Raw genomic sequence first — 18,631 nt, 5'->3', positions numbered from 1 at the left:
TTAGAAGAAAAGCGGCTTTAAATTTCTGACATTTACCATTCTTCTATTTTTCTGCCAAGTATTCAGTAGATGGCAATTTCTAGTGTGACATGCATTACAATAAATCACAGGGTTTTCATTAAACACTTCTCCAACCCCCATGGACAGATGCATATTGGCACACATATATACACACACATACGAAATCCCAATTTTCCCCTCAAATTTTCTCTCATCTCTTCAATTAGCATGCACTATTTTAACTTTTCTCACAGCTTTTTCCTTTCCCCTTTGGGACACCAAAACCACTTAGAATACTTTTGGAGCAGAGTATCTGTTTTAAAGTATATACCAAATGTTAACTGGTGCCTTTTAAAGAGCTCCATGCGTTGTGTTCTCATTAGAAGACACTTTCAGTTTTCCCAAGAGCATAATAATCTCAAGGAGGTCTCTCACTTTGTCCTCTGGCATGAAAAAAAAAATTATCTTAATGATACCAATTAAGAGGTGTGAAAGTCATTTCTACATCTCTGTTCTATTTTAGGTTAGCAAGTCCAGGGCGCAAAACAAAGTCATAATAACCTTGTTGAAGTTTACAGACTTCTATAACATTTCATCAGGAACTTGGATATTTCAAAATAACTGTAAATGTCTTATAGTATTCTCAATAAGAGATTACATTATTTATATTTACTTTTATTCATCTTTACTTTCTATAAAACGAAAGTAGAAAAATGCATGAAATGTGTCCCTCTAATCTTGACTTTCTCTTATCTAGTTACTATCACTTGTGAGTTTAATTATAAAGTTTCAACTTTTCTTAAATCCTTTTAAAAATGCAATTTTTCTATAGCATTACTTTGACACTCTTTTCAAGAACAGCAAGGACAACCGTTTTTTCTTACCCATTTTTGACCTTCCATCCAAAAATGTTGACTCTCTCCTCCTTAATGTTTACATGTGCCCATTCAGCAACAATCTGTCACCATTATCTGGATCAGCTTGTGTCTAAGTGCCATTCAAAACCAATCCTGCTCAGAGGCAGTAAAGTATGCTGGTTGAGAACTCCAAAGTAAAGGATGAAGGAAGAAGGATAGGGTCATTTTGCAGGAGGCGTTTTAATCCTGCAGAAGCCAAAAGAAATGTGTCCTCTGCAGTAAAAAGCCATGGTGCACATAAAATTAATGTTTCTTAATGATAAATGACCAAAAATATTGGTAGTGGAAATGTTTATAACTAATTTAATTAGGTTTACATAAGCTAATTTTATAGTGCATAATTCGATTTAGTTTTGAAAGGTAGTATATCCTTGTATAACATTTAAATTGTTTGAAGGGATTTTTTTTTAATATGTATTTATTTTTAAGGAAACTAAAGCTAAAACGAAAATACTTTTGGAATCATACAAAATTCCATACTAGGTATACTAGACTTTTGCCTATTTATTCTATTAATTACTAGAGAAGGATGTTAAAATCTCAAGGGATTTGCCTACTATGTCTTTAATTGTGTTAGTTTTTGCTTCATGAATGTTTAAGTTCTATTGTTAAGTGCATACAAATTTAGGACTTGTCTTCCTAATGAATCTCTTCTTTATCAATAAGAAATATCGCTCTTCTTTTATTGTCTATGTTTTTGTGAAGTCCGTTCTGTCTAATAATAATTAGCCATAGGGCTTTCTTATGTTTACTCTCTGTGCAATGTGTCCTTTCAGTTTCACCTAATTGTGTCTTTAATTTTAATGTGTATCTTTTGAGCATTGTCCCTGTTTCAGAATAGAAGTCCTTCCATTGTCTCTGGCTTCAGACCCTGAGAATTAAGGAGTGACTAAAGAGCTCTCTCTCCCCTCAGGCTGGGCTGAATCTTTAAGCTCCTTTGCATTATCTGATCTCTTATCCCTGCTCCTTGATTCTCAATCTGGTAATAACTGCTCCATTGCAATGCAAGCTTCATACTATCTTGCCACTCTCATTCTCAGCCAAGTGCTCATCAGGAATTTGCAGGAAGCCCTCATGTAGATTTTTGTTTCCACATCCCCAACCCTTTGTAACTACTTACCAAAACCCTGTCCTGCATATTTCAGATTGCTGCTCTGAACTCTGATTTCTGTCTCTTGGAGTTCAGTGGTACCACATTGCTCTGCTAAGTCTCCAGCTTGCTGAGCTGGTGAAATTTTTACCAGGCAAGGAGCCAGGGCCGTCTTGAGGTTCACCTCCTGAGTTTCCCTTCCCTCCCTCAATAATCAGCCTTCTGTTGCTTATTTTCTTTAGACTGAAGAAAGTTGTCTCATATGTTCTGTCCAGTTTTGAAGTCGTTTACTTTGGTATACCAAGTCCAGTACCAATGATTCTATCATAGTCAGAAAAAGAAGTCCCTGCTTTTTGTTCTTTTATTTTATCTTTCTAAATTTATATTGCTTGTGAGAAATTAGCTTTGACTCGATAGCTTCATAAGTTCTGTGACATCTTAGTATCCTCCAGGGGGAGCCAAAACATTAGCCTGCAGGTATACTGTACCTGACTCTCTGAAGTTCTGCAGACCAGGAAGAGATTTCAGAGGAAAATCTTACTAAGAAATGCCTTGACTTTTAAAATCACAATGGATATCTCCATCTAAATCAGGACACACACTATTTACAGAGCTATTTCCTTGAAAAAAGGGCCATCACATCTAAGTCACATCTGTGAAGATGATCTATAGCTTTAATTTGAAATTGTAAATCTTTGAAAATAAATAATGGTGAATCCATTATGTAATAGGTTCTTGTAATCTGACCGCAGCAATGATTTTAATTGTTTCATTTGAATGTTTTTTTTTTTTGGGGGGGGGGTTATAAATATGGTGAGTGTGTATGGTTTGTGTAGCACTATTTCTTTAAGTTAAAAATAATTGATCACAATTTGGGGGGGGTCTAATTCATTGACTAAATTTCATTCTGATTTTTTAAAACTCAAGCCACTTGCCATATTTCCTTTTGGCACTACCTTACCCACTGATGTATATATTTGTTTGTTTGTTCATTTGTTTGTTTCACTGTTACTTGTGACTCCCTTTTACAGCTAAATTCTGGCTCTAAGTTCTATTCATTCAAGTTTAATTTGATTTTGAACAGAAGTCAAGTCACAAATGGCTAAAATCTGAGAAGACAGCAAGAAATTTGTGATGAAATTGGAAGTTTGACTCGTTTGGTCTTCTGCTGTCATTTCCTAACCATTCTCCACGATGTTAATTTCATCTCTTCTTAATCCATTCTTCATATCTCCCCCGTGTGTTCTTTCAAAATATAATTGTATTTAAGTCTCTCCCTTGTGTAAAATCTTTCAGTCGCTGACTATGACATAAAATTCAAAGTTGATGAAATAGAAAAAAATTGAGGATTGCATGATGAAACACTTCCGTATCCATTTATGCAGTAGCCTTATTTCTAACCCTCTCTTCTCTGCACACTCTATGCTCCAGGCATTCTACAAGGTTTTAAATTCCCTAATGGACTATTTTCTCATAACTCCGTGTTTTTATTCATACTGCTTCTTGAACAAAAATTTCACCTCCAACCACATCTATCCATAAAGTGCCTGCTACGATCTGAAAGTTTGTGATCTTTCAAAATCCATATGCTGATATCCTAATTCCCAAAGCAATGATGTTAAAAGGTGGTTTTCTGACAATACCCTCTACTGAGAAAACGATTTATATTGCGAGAAAACTATTTATATTCCATTGCATGCCATTCTGGCACAAATGACTGACAGCGACTTTGAATAAAGACAAAGCTCAAGTCCCCACCATACAGCTAATCATATGGAGAATAGCACAAATAAACATTAAAATGTGTGTTACCTATGCAATCAATAACTATTGAGAAAAAAAGCGTCAAAATCTAGTTGACCTTTTTGAATACGGAAAACAATATATCCCACATCTGAAAATTTTATCTTAGATTCTGTACTAAAACATCAGAGAAGCAGTGAAATTTGAATGGAATTTTCCATAGCTGGAAGGCTTGAAAGCAATCATAAACAACAACTCAAGCTCTGCCCTAGAGCCCTATATCTCCTTCAAATCTAATGAAATTACAAAGGTCTGAACTGACCTCATAGTAGATAGAAAGTGTTATCAAAAAATACTCCATAATTCCTTCTGCTGCCAGATCTCTAGAACTAGACTGTTCCTGGTCTCTAATAAAAAAAGTTTAAAAATGGAAAGTTAATGTCATAAATCTGATATTCTCATCCTATAATTGAATATTCAATTAAAGACCCATATGGCCTTTAAAGACTTAGCCATTATTTCTAACAGGTGGCTGATCAACCATTGAACACAGAGACAACCTTGCCTACTGAACCTAACAAAACACCAGATCAACAGAGGCCTCACCCTCAAGTCTTCATGCTTAAAAATACAGTATGATTTGCTGATAAAAGACCCTGCCTCCAAGGCAGGCATACCCAATGGAACACAGCAGTTATCATAATCAAGATGTAGGTTGTATCAATATCTATGGCCTCAAATACTCTTTTAATAGTTTGAACTTCTAATAGTGTTGCTAGCAATAAAATATGTCACCCCAAGATTTATTAAAGTTTTATACAAATTCGTGGCCAAAAAATAATGGCCCAATTCTAAGGTTAGGCAACGAGGCTACTAAAGCATATATTAGGAATGACACACCCAAATGCAGTATTTTCTCATAAATTTAAACTATCAAATATGTACAACTACCACCTGCACTATAGCATTTTGTCACATATGGACGTTATTATTACTGCATAGTTTTTATTATTTTGCGACTCTACCAGTTTCTCTAACAAAGGTTTCTTCAGCCAGGCTTCTCAGCTAGAATCTTGACCATGGAGTACATGGAATATCTATGTCTAACGTAGGCTGTAAAATGATGAGAGTTTGGAAGACAGAATTCACTCCACTGCTTCTCTGCTAGTCCACTTTCCCAATAAACCTTAGATCATATCTGCATTATGTGGACTTAGTTACCTCTGTACATAAACCCCCTTTCACAAAAGTATACAACCAATATATATAAGTTTAGAGGACATTACTTTCGATTTAATATATACAAAATATGCATGGAATAAATTACTCACATGTATTTATACAATGTTTTCAAATCTTTAGGTCAAATAGAAACCATATTTAAGTTTGGATTATGATGACATGGCAAATGATTGATTTAAACATATCACCTTCCATTAAGTTAGCTTGCCAGAGTAATATGTGTATGTTCATGTTTTAATTTGACTAATATGAGAAAATTACAGAGCAAATTATTCAGGCACATGAACTGACAGTGTGTAATTAGTTAACGAGTGTTATTTACCAATGATGAGCATTAGTATTCATGCTCTGGGAAATGTCCAAAAGTTGGATCAGTTGTTAGTTCTGTATGATGCTATGCAGTATGGTAATGACAAAGTCAAATATTTGAATGTGGTTTTGTGGCTACTTAGTGACAAAAATTGACTCTGACAACAAATCTCTATAGTGTACATGCAATCTCCACTGATGAAATACCTCATGACCCTGGCAACCCTTAGTTATTCCAGGTTTTTTGAAGCCATATATTTCAATTGCTAAAAACAATAAACTAGAACTATCTCTACCTGAGGAGATTATGTTATGCTGGAGATGAGATAAAGGTACTTCCTCAGAGGTATCTTAGGAAAAAAATTGCACCTAGAACTATCTTTGATGGAGAATAACCATGTAATAATTTTGTACATGTTGAGATGATGCTCTTTTTAATAATATCCAAGGGAGTTCCTAGTAAATAAATTTTGGGCAGTTCCCAGTTAAAGGATTTAGTTTTAAATTCATTCTTTAGTATTAAAATTCATTGCTTTTATTGTATAGCTAAATTGCTTCAAAAATGCCTTAAGTATGAATAGTTTTATTAGTAAATAATCATTATTAGTAGTATTTTTAACATTAAGTCATTATACCCAATATGATAGATGAATTCAATATAATTCTTTAGATAAATATAAATAAACATTTATGGAATCCAAAATTCTGTCCATTTTAAGGAACAGACATAATAAATACATTCAGGAGAGAAAGATTCTGTTATTTTGTTTTTTGGAAATAGCTTTGATCTAATTGTAAATCTAAAATGTCTATGACTTTGTTTTATACATTCAGGCTGAAATAAACATTTGCCTCTAAGCAACTCTTGTCCATAAAGCTTTTGTAAGCCAAAGCAACATTATTATTGTCACTATTGCTTCTTAAGTTCTTTCATTCTTTCTTTTGAAAATTCAGTAAACATTTAAAGAGTTTCCATCTGGATTCATTAAAAGCAATTTTAGCATATTTATTAAATATTCTACACAACATTGTGAAATTATAAAACGGTAAGGGTTAGTTGCATCAAAAGCAAATACGTTTGTTAGAAATAACTTTTCTCTGTTTGATAGAATCATATTTTTCTTTGCCTTTTAGCTTCTCTTATAGTTTTAAAATCTTCATTATGTCCAATTGGAACAAGAATAATTATGCCAGGAAGTATAAGGTACTCTCACTGTGCTTACTAGAAAGAAAGGCGCCCACGCTGCATGACAGTTATCACTGAATTTACTGTCTGTCAGCAGATGCTCACCGAAATAAAAATGTTTCCTGAATTTCTGTCCTGCCGATCTTCTTTACTCCCCAGGGACTTTTCTCTTTGGGGAATTGTAAGGATAAGAATCTTTCTCTTTTATAACTAATGTTTTAGAGCTCACAGAGCAATATGTCTTTTGCCCCTCTTTGGAGAGTCATTTATCTCCTCTAAAGCACTTTTGATTATTTTGCTTTAAAGAACGACGTTTGGGTGCATGTGACCCATTCAGTTATCAGGGTCCGATGCAATTGTTTCTGTCTTCCAGGGTGCCTGCCTTCCCCACATGATGAGTGGTTTATAAATGCTGCACCCTGATTTCTGGCTTTGCTACCTATCCACTTAGAGAACATCATTATTCATTCAAGTGCACACAATACCCATTACAAAAGCCAGCAAAAATTATTTTTACTGACAATATTCCAATGAGATGAGCTGGAAAGAAAGCTTGTTGAGGAAACAGGATGGCGCAGGCAAATTTTGGAACCTCTCCAGTCTCCTGCTCTTGCAGTTTGTTCAGAAACGATGTTTCGTCTTTTTTATCTGTTTGAAATTTCTTATCTCTCTCTCTCTCTCTCTCTCTCTCTCACCATTTTGCCCATTCCATTTTCATTAATGTATCTGTGGATTAAGGTGGATTAAGAAGTGAATTAAAGTGCTAAAATGCTTGTAGATGTTTAAAATGCACGTTACCCACAGTAAGATTAGTAACACTTTTGCTATTCCTACTACTCGTGTCACCGCTACTACTGTGCACTACCACTACTATTAATAATGACAATGACAATAAGTATTTGATATATACAACAAGCCTGTGAGATAAACAGAAAGTACAGGTATTCTTATCTTCATTTTACAGAGGAGAAAATCAAGGTTAAAATACTACCCAAGGTCACATAATGGGAAAGAAGCAGAGATCAGATTCGACTCATTCCTTTTTGACTCAGGAAAATTTAAACTGATTTTCTCCTTAAAAACACTTGATAGTGATATGTATTCAAGAGTGGTGGGAATGTATTTTTTGCCTTGCATACTGAAGTTTATTATGGGTCTTTTTTTTTTTTGTACTCCCAACTCTATTATTAGACTGAGATCCAAAGGAAAGAATCACAGGCCTATAACTCATTAAACAGAGTACAAAATTCATGGGGGAGGGGGTTCTAAATGGGCTCTTTAAAAGAGTACATCAAAGGCATCAACTGTGCCAAATTCCTTTTGAAAGTATTCACAGCACATGTAAGGACACAGAGACTTTCACACAACAGATTGTTGATTGAAATTGGTTGGCTAATTGAATGTTGGCAATCTTCAAAATACATACAGGTTGTTTTTAAAAAGAAAATACATTGAAAGAAAAGAAAACACTGTGCAAGCAGTTTTTTTTTTGTTGTTTTTTGGTTTTTGTTTTTTTGTATTTAATATATTTTCCCATAAGATGTGTTTTAAATTATAATTAATTTACCAGGCTAGAAAAAAAGATGACTTTAAACAATAAGCCCATATGATGATACACACACTACTCTCCTAACTTATCTATGTGTCTAGATTAATTTACACTTATTGTAAGAGCTGTGTATGTTTGTGTTTATCGGATAATTTTATGTTTTCTTAAAATAGGTCCGTATTCCAAAAAGACTTATTACATCTTTCATTGTTTGGTCTCTAAATCAATTATATATAGGGGATGGCAGGTGATCGTTACTATATTTGGATTTATTGTGCTATCCATTAGGGTTTAGAATACTTATGGTTCTGCATTAATTTGGGACAACAAGCACTGTTTCAGCACAAACATCCTCAGAAAACTCTGTTTCTTGGAGAATGAACAATATATTGTTCTCTTTTGTTTATATATCAGAGCATTTGGCTTTTTTTATTTTTTTAAGAGAATCTCTGTACTTTTATTTAGTAATACTAACTTGATTATAATTAACTACCTCTTCAACCAAATGCACACCTAATATATAATATATGGAGCGCAATGATTAAAAGCATTTTGCCAAAGGCTTTATTTCAGTTCTCAATGCAGAAAACATACCTCACTACAACCACACTAAGAAGTGTATCCAGTGCTTGAGAAGGCATGAACCCCTGTAGTATGCTTGCAGTGTGACAAAGTTTTGACCAAATGAGGCTGCTCTCCATGTCTTGTGTTATTTAGAATGAGAGACCTTTCTCAGTAAAGCCACCAAATTCTACTGATGTCCCTGTCACATTAACATACGTCTGTCAAATCAGTAATAATATACTTTTAAATAGTCTTTCTTCTAAAAGTAATTTAAGTTGTCAAAGAATCACAGAGAGCTTAGGTAAAATTTGAGAAGAGCCACAAATAAGAATATGAAGGGCCATAAATCATTTGGCTTTCAGTTGACTAAAACTATTAAGGGGAAAAAAGTATATTGGAATATTCTGCCATGTCTTTCTTTGTTCTAAAAACAATTCTTCTATAATGACTGCCCCCCCAATCCTTAGAAAAATTATTCTAACATTGTGATGGACAAGGATTAAAAGATTGTCAACAAATTGTTAAAAATATGTAACAATAAACTATCGTAATTTCTATATCTTCCTCTGTCAACAATGCTTGGGGCAGAGGAATAATAGACAGCTAGATACACCAACAGCACATATTATCTGAGAAGACAATTAAAAATCACAAATGTGACCTCTTCGTTCTTTGTTGTTCTTGCAGTGTCTCAGAAGTCATTGCCAAAACGATAGAATTTATGAAACATAAAGCAGATCTTTAAGATTACTTAATTGAAGTATATATCTATATGTATATCTAAGTCACCAGCAGTTACCATTTTTTTTTGCAAAGGCTCATATTTTCAAACTCTTTAATACTCTAGCAATTCACCCTCCCTCTAAAATCTTTATATGTTTCTAGAACCAGAATCAATCTTATTCTTTACCTTAGCTTCACCCTATTTTATCTGCATTTTGTCCCAAATACCAATGTATTTGTTTTGTTTTGTTTCTACATTTATTTTTTTAATCTATCTAAAATCTTTCTAGCTCAGTTCTGCTATAAATTCTGATCTGATGTGATAAATAAAGTAATGGCCTCAAAAAAATGTCTTTTTTTTTTCACTTCACAGCATTTAGATAAATAAATCTATGTGTATGTGATAAATAATATATTAGTCTTAAACTTTGTTTGCAGATACAATCTAAGGCTTCAATTTGCTCAGTCAGCCTAAGTAAATTACTGATTTACAATGTCATTGGGAAATAAAGAAGGAGGGACCCTTCTGTGGAGGAAAGAAAGAAAAGAGAGAGAAATTAGGCAAATTAACTGAGATCCTCAGAAAAGCTACATAATACCTTCTTGAATTAAAATATTTTAAAAATTTTTCCACTACTTTAGGTTTTTTGCTTTTGACTTTAAAAGGAGAGGAATGACAAGAAAAAATTAAAGCATGCTACACACTGAAGACAATTTAAAATACTTTTACTCTTTCACAAAGTAAGAATAATTAAAGATATTAGTAAATTAAAAGCATCTTATAAAATGTATTTCATTTTAAACTATATAATCAATGACTTAATTTGTCTTTGAAATACCCTCTTTTACTATAAAAAAATATTTTAAAATTTGATTAAACTTACTCAAGTTCAATTCTGTGACAAACTTTTGTTTCGTTTTGTCTTTTGTTTTGATTCCTTTAATGACTTCAAGTGATCAGGGTTAGATTTTTGCAATATCTTTGTAGAGAACCTCATGGTCTTTACTACTCTATTCTTCAGTTGCTTAGTATTAAATCTTTATTGGGAGGTAAAACAGCTTGTTTATTGCCTGGAAATTATTAAAGAGTTTACCTCTTTCCAGCCTTCAGAGAAAGCTATTTTCTTTCTATCTACAATCTCAACTTAATCCCTTTTTTTATTCTACCTTGGAAAATTATAATAATTTTTAAATTTATTTTTTTCTTTTTTCGTCTTCCTTTCACTAAAAATTTATACTGCCTACTCCTCTAAAAGTGTGAAAGTTTAGTGCATCTTTTTCATAAAGAATTATAATTGTTTTGTGGAATATCATTCCCTTATTATTTGGAATACTTAGACTAAGTTTACATGTCTATTGGTTAAATTGGTTTATTTGGAAATACTTAGGTTAAATTTTAGAATAGTCATGTTGAGGTTTATGTTTTTTATAGCCCGCTCTATCTGGAAGCATATAGAAAGAGAATTCTTGGGAATGTCATTTAGTCTAGCCACGCTGATACAGTACAAGGCCATCATAGCACAATACCAGACTTCTTTATTCTGAAGCACTGTAGCTTTTTCATTGTGCCATTCTCACATCTCCTCGACCTCTATCCCACAGCTAATAGAGTAAGCTTGTTTCCTTGTCTCCAAATCACTTTCTTTCTCCCTGGGAAATTAGGTTGAAGACAAAAATGAAACACATTTTTAAGCCATTTATACAGCAATCAAGATGTCCTTCAGTAAGTGAATGAATAAACTGTGCTATTTGCAAACAATGGAATATTGAATAGTGGTAAAAAGAAATGAGCTATTATGTCATAAAAAGACATGGAAGAACTTTAAAAACATATCACTAACTGAAAGAAAACAATCTGAAAAGGCTACATTCTGTATGATTCCAACTATATAACATTCTGGAAAAGAGAAAAGTATGGATACAATAAAAAGATTAGTTGTTGTCAGGGGCTGGAGGATAGGTACAGATAAATAGTTGGAGCATGAAGGATTTCTATGGCAGTGAAACTACTCTGTATGATACCTAAGTGATGGATACATGCCTTTATGTACTTGTCCAAACCCAGAATGTACAACACCAATAGAGAACCCTAATGTAAACTATGGACATTGGGTGCTAATGATGTGTCAATGTAGGTTCATCAATTATAACAAATGTACCATTCTGTGGAGGTTGCTGATAATTGAGGAAGCTATGCATGTGTGGGGCAGGGGGTGGGGCTATATGGGAAAAATCTGTATAGCTTCCTCTCAATTTTTCTGTGAATCTAAAACTGCTCTAAAAAATAATGTCTTTTAAACAATAACAACACCAACCAGAGGTTCTCAAAGCATAGTCTCAGATTAGCAGCTTTTGTATTGCCAGAGAACTTTTTAGAGAAGCAAATTCTTGGACACCACTCCAACCTTACTGAATCAGAAATTCTGGGAGTGAGAAACAGTAATCGCTGTTTTAAAAGCCTTCCTGGCCTTTTAAAAGGCATCATTCTGATACATGCTAAAAGCTGAGAAGCACTGCTTTAGATGATGGAATTCTACTCCTGGCCTGCTAGCAAGTCTAATTTCCAAATAGTTTGCTCCTTGCTCTCTATATTCTATCCAGGGCTTCAGCTCACACTTTTTCAGGAAAAGAAACATCACTGTGTGTGTGTGTGTGTGTGTGTGTGTGTGTGTGTGTGTGTGTGTTTAAAATAATAATCTTATATATAGTCTTAGAATTACATTTTCCTCATTTGCCAAGATCTTAGTATTAGCTCCTGGTATCTTCTCTCAGCTTCATCTAAATTTCATTGTATCAGGTTGATAGTTCAGACTGTGTGGGATGATGATGGGAACTTGTCTAGAATCACTGTAGATGAAGTTTTCATCTCTATTTTATTGTGATTTATATTGCTTTTAATGTCTGTCAAACAATTTTGGAAATATGTACCAACTCTCCATCTTTTTTAGAAGTCAGTGCACTGCATATTTATTAGATACTAACACCTAATGAAATGTAACTTTTCTTTGCTTTGAAATATAAACTTTCTTGCAATGTCAACCTTTCAGGTACACCTGAGAGCTGTTTCAGTGCATCATTATCTCCACTGAAATGGAAACGGGATCTAGGGGTTATTTCTCTGTAACAGCAGAGAGGTATATACCAATCATGCTTGAAAGTAAAGTAGGTTGTCCCCAAGTATTGACCAAAAAGTAACTAGTGTTTCAAAAAAAACATAGTTCCGCTGCATATTAGAAGGCTCCAAAGAACCCCATCTTACTAAGAATTCAAGTCATATATTAGCTTCTCACTGGTGTTCTTAATAGAGAAAAGTATGCTAAAGAGAAACTGGAGAAAGAAATTCCTTAGTTTAGATAAAAAGAAATTCACATAAAAGAACTGTCTGTAGAAAATTACCTGCTCTAGCAGGCAAAACCTAGAGGAATAGTAGCCTTAAATGCTGGACTTCAAAGAAAAGCACATGAGCTACTGTAGTCAGTAGCTACTCGCCTCCATTCTTTTCTCACTTTTCTGTTCTCTCCTAAGAAACTTTGCTTTCCTCTTCCTAGGTATGGCTCTGGATTCACTTTCATGTTTCTTACTCATCTCTGTGTTAAGACCCTTACAGGTTTTGTCAAGAAGTCCAGCTAAAGTCTCACTTTTCTCATAATGACATAATGATGCTTTCATTAGGATATCAAATACGAACATTTTTGAGCAATATTTGGTCTTTCTGAATGCACTTAGGTCATTAACTTTATAACCCAGCAGTGATCATGAGTAATATTTTTGATCCTCAGCTCCAAATATGCCTATACACTAGCCGCTGCCTTTATCCTATATAAAAGTTAATAAACAGAAATCACATTTAAAATGAAGTCAGGAGGCCAGAAAGGAGAACTTGTACCCTGCGTGGATCAAGGACACAATAGGAAGATCTCTGTTTGTAAGAGCAATTCCAACCTCCTTTTCTCTATAAAAGAGTTTCCTTTCCTTTGTTTCTCAGGACTTGCATGGGGTTTTCCGCCCTGAATTGCACTTCGTTTAGTTCTTGACTAAATCAATTTTGCTGGAGAAATATCTGGCTGTCTATTTGTTTAAGGTCATCACCCGGAAGCACTGACCCTGTACTTGAAAATAAGATGTGTCCATTCAGGAAGCACCATGTTCCCTGTGGAGAGAATTCATGTAGGAGGCAAAATTCACTTTAAAAATTGTTAGAGCAGTAGTGGCTGAGGTAAAGCACCAGGATGAGAGATGTAGACAAAAAAATGAGTTTTATATTAAATGTGTTTGAGGAAATGGTCTTATGTGTTATAAATAACAATAATAATATTGAACATATCAACCTATTTTATATATTATTTTATTATTTATGTAAATAATATTACATAAATTAATTAATATGTCATATTTAATTCTTCTGCCATATGTTTATATACACAAACCACTTCTCATATTAATGACAATTCCTTACAAATTTAAAAATAATTATTATTTATAGAAAATGCCACAATCTCATAGTTTATCAAGAACCCATTTTTGAAAATTTTCAGGAACACATTTTCCAATTATTTTATATATGATGTAAGTTTTAGGAAACAGTTTTAAAAACAAGATATTTTGGTAATAAATTAAAACATTCTTTGTATAAATTAACTCTTAACACACAACAATCCAACTTCTTACAGTGAGGCAAATTGTTAACCAACATAATGTAAATAAAAGTTACATTAATAGAAGTTAATTAAATATGAAAGACAAAGTGAGACATTTAAACATGTAAACTTTAGTTTAGCATTATTTAAATCTTATAGTAATTCCTGAAAATCAAAATGTATTTAGAAAAAATTTCATAAGGAAATAATTTTAAAACATTGAATATATTTTATTTTAATAGTTCCTTGCATTGTAATGTGATATATCATAATCTAATGTAAAATTTCTATTGTAATGATATAACTTGATATGGTAAGATGAATATATTCTTGTAATCTAGAAGAAATGTTCATAAAAATCAGCAGTGGATTTTAGTTATGAGACTTTACGCAAACATCTTTCTTAGCCTCAGTATTCTCACATAGATATTAGATTCCAAGAGTATATGTATGTGGGTGTGTGTGTGTGAAGATTAAATTATATAACATTTCTGAAAGCACATATGACCAAATTTTTCAGTTGGCTATATATCTTTGTTTATAAATTGAAAGATTAAAATGTCATATGAAAATAAAATTCAGTTTCCTTACCTTTTATTTATCCTTATTTTAGGTGAAATAGCACTTTTACCTTGAATTATCCACACGAATCTTTCCAATTTCTATTGTGATTTACATACGTAGACAATGGCTTATATAGAAATGCACTGTGGCCCTTGTTTGTCATTTTTAGATTGAAAACAAAGCAGCAAATTCATGAAATAATTGGTGTCATAAATAACAGATGCACTTGCCATCCCTTTTCACTTGAATAGGTACATTTATTTTTCATCTGGTGTTAGATAGTGCTCTGCTTATATACCCGTGGGAAGCACAGAGTTATCTCTGTACCTGGGGAACAACTAGACTTTGATAAATGAAATGAGGTAGAGCATAGATTTCAAATATCGCCATTTGTGAGAGGTTCCCCTCCCCCTATATTTAACACATGAGAACGACAAAAATTGTTTTGTTTTGTTTCAATTTCCATTACTTAATATGTTATTAGATGGCATTAGTTACTTAATATAAGTTTTGGAACAGGTTGAGAATCTTTCAGTAGACTGTTACATATTACAACAATATGATGAACAAAAAGACCTAAACTAAAAAGAAAACACAAAACTTAACTTCATAATCCATGTATGGCTACTGCAACCTTGTTTTCCAAAAATGAGTTACAAATGTGCACAAATGGACTAAAAGTCTGCACCCAGTTAGCTGAACAAGATTTGAAATATTAAGCCAGCTGCCTGCAGTATAAAGTCACTTACTTGTTTTTTTCAACATGTTATATAATTATAACAGTCTCTGTGTCTATCACGACAAAAAAAAAAAAATTCAAGGTAACTGAAATAATAAAATTGTCAGATAAAATGTTTTTAAAGAATATTGAAAGCTAATTACTGATCTGGATTATTTTTAAATATAAGGTATCTTCTCAGGCCAATAATAAAGTAAAAGCAGGAACCCTGGAGGGGAAGGAAACACCATAGGGAATATTCTCCCTGTGACTTTTTGGCACTGGTGAAATTTAACTAAGACACAAGAAGACAACTATGACATTAGGAATAAGTTCCAATAGGTCAGTGATCACAATAACTTAACAGACTATAAAAGTCAAAGATCAGAAATCACAGTAAATAAACTCACTAGCATAAAATTTTTTTTTTTCAGAATATAAGCCAAAAGAAAATTTAGCTAAGCTTGTGGGAAAAAATATTCTAGAATCAAAGAATTTTAAGCTACATTTTTGAGAAAGACATACTTCCAGACACTGGGGAACATCAGATTTCATATCCTTGACATATAAAAATGTTAGGTTTTCTTTTATAAATAAGAAAAATCTAATTTCTGCTCCAAAATTGTCCTTTAGGCAACAGATGAGAAAGGATCTTGTGATAGGCAGGAAAGGGGAGAACTCTGGGAGCTCACAGCATTGTCAGATATGATCCTTATTTAAAATTCAAAATTTTGATATTTGTTCGTTGTGTATTTATACTAATTTTAATATTTAAAAAGAGATGGCATTAAAATATTATTTATCAGTTAAATCATTTATCTAAATTTTGGGGATCCTCTTGCCTCATACTGCTCTTAAACCTGCTTATGGATGGTGCAGGTTAATCCACTCTTTTTTCTAGGCTAAAGCTACCACAAAGTAGTGACAACATATATGTGCCTTTCAAAGCTTCCACAGTCTTAGGTAGTATAATTGACGTGCTGAAGAGACAAGCACTTTTTTTTTTTGGTGGTGATGGATTTATTATGTTTATAGCTAATGGTTCTTCTGACTCAAGGACAGATTTAAAAGAAAAGATCACTATCCAGGGTATTTCATTGCAGTATATAGTTATGGATGTGTAAGAGAGAACTTCAAAGGGCCTAACTTACTTGTTGGCTAGGTACTTATTTTGCTGGAATTCCTTTACATAGATTCAGTTCTCCAGCTATAATACCTATGTTAATGTGCAGTCCAGTGTTGCCTTATCGAACAGGAAATACGCTAAAAAGATTATGATATTTTGTGACTCCTTGAAAATAAGATATAAAATTAAATTGCAAGTGAGTAACAAACCTTCACCTTCTGTTTCACTCTATACATCACTTGCACAGATTTCTCCATGTTACAAGTAGCACAAGCAAGGCAATATACACCTAAAAATGTTTAAAGAGTGTATTATTTCTCTATTGCAATAAAATATTTGAATGACAAACAAAACCCTTACACATAAAAGGTAAGAGGCATTAAAAAATATACGTATACTTAGCTCATGAGTTGTTTTGGCTTAATTAGCCAAGCATTGTTCAAGCTCATGTCATATTTGTTTAAACTCCACTGACCAGAGAAGCAAAACCCAAGAGTCAAATGGTAGGGCACCATAAAGCACTGTAAGACACACAATAAAGGGTTTGGATTCAGAGAGAGGTGAAGAATCAAAGTTGCTCATGAAACTAATATACCATAATTATATGGCATCTACCTATTATAATTAAAAGCAACTACAAGGCAAAATCAATGTCCTCCATTATGTGCAGATATTTTAACACATTTCTCTCAGTAATTGATAGATCGAGCAGAAGACTTTTTTAAAAAGTTAAATATTTTTAATGCACTTCAACCAACTTGTACTAAAATATTTACAAGAATAATTACTACTCTTAAACAGCAAATGTGAGTGAATGTATATGTACCTTTTTGTTTAACTTTCGTTTAATTGAAATATATTTGACATATAACTGTGTAAGTTGAAGGGGTAAACATGTTGATTTGATATTGCAATATGATTTCCATTGTTGTGTTAGCTAACACCTCTACTATGCCACATAATTATAATTTCTTTGTGGTAGGAATAATTAAGATATAGTTTGCTGTTTATGATATTGTATTGTTGTCTATAATCACTATGCTGTGCATTACATCTCCAGGACTTTTTTATCTACTAATTGAAAGCTTGTATCCTTAAACAAGATCTCTCTTATTCTCCCACTCCATCATCCCCTTGGTAACCACCATTATACTACCCATATGAGCTCAACATTTTTAGATTCCACATATAAATGACATTATACAGTATTTGTCTTTTTCTGTCTGATCTCACTTAGCATAATGTCCTCAATAATCCATGTCATCACAAGTGGTAGGATTTCCTCCTTTCTCACAGTTGAATAATATTCCATTATATATATTATATATATTACATCTTTATCGATTTGTCAATGGACGCTTAAGTTGTTCCATACCTTGATTATTGTGAATAATGCTACAATAAAGAGAGGTGTGCATATATCTCTTTGGCATCTTATTGTATTAATTAATTAATTTATTTATTTATTTATTTATTTTAGATGAGGCAACCCTTGGTTGATCTCACAGATTGCAAGGACCTTGTCAGTTTACAATCTCTTATTTTTAATTTTTTATGCCTACAGCACCTGGTCTTCCTAGGTGGTCTCCCATCCAAGTACTAACCAGGCTCCACCCTGCTTAGCTTCTGAGATCAGACAGTATCGGGCTTGTTCAGAGTAGCATGGCCGTAGACGGTATCCTATTTTAAGAAATAAAATAATTCAAAAACACAGTTAATATATTTGGACATTTGCAGAATGTATAAATACCCACATTTTTATCTAGCAAACATGAAGCATTTGCCAAGAAGTCACATATGCAAGGCTATGCATCAAACCTAAACAAAGGTCAAATAATTGATATCATTATCTATTTACAAGAAATTGAGTAAAAATTTATAAAAGTATAATTAACTATACCAAATAAATCGAAATTTAAAAAATGAACTTCAATACATTTGTGTTTAAAAAAAATTCACAATAGAAATTGGACATTATTAGAACTAGCATTAAAAATACATCATGTCAGAACATAGGAAATGGAGCCAATGTGTACTTTAAAGGAAATTTTACTTAAAGAACTGATTTAGAGAAGAAGAATGGATCAAAATCAATGAACTGAATATCCAACTTAAAAATATTAGAAAAGGATCAAAAATCCAAAAGAAGAAAGAAGAGAACAACAAAATAAATCCTAAAAAAAAGGAGGGAATAACAAGTGGAAAAAGAGAAAAAACACAAATGAATTAAAAGAAAACTAGTTTAAGAAAAGAATAAAAGATT

General features: G+C 32.8%; 1 pseudogene; it reads right to left on the bottom strand.

The window, feature by feature from the left end:
* Positions 1-17,923: 17,923 nt before the first annotated feature.
* On the bottom strand, positions 17,924-18,042 carry LOC112476849 (annotated as a pseudogene).
* Positions 18,043-18,631: the final 589 nt, after the last annotated feature.

Source organism: Pteropus alecto, unplaced genomic scaffold (assembly GCF_000325575.1).
Source record: "Pteropus alecto unplaced genomic scaffold, ASM32557v1 scaffold81, whole genome shotgun sequence".
NCBI lineage: Eukaryota > Metazoa > Chordata > Mammalia > Chiroptera > Pteropodidae > Pteropus > Pteropus alecto.
The sequence above is the reverse complement of the archived record's forward strand: the minus strand, read 5'-3'. Positions and strand labels throughout refer to the sequence as shown.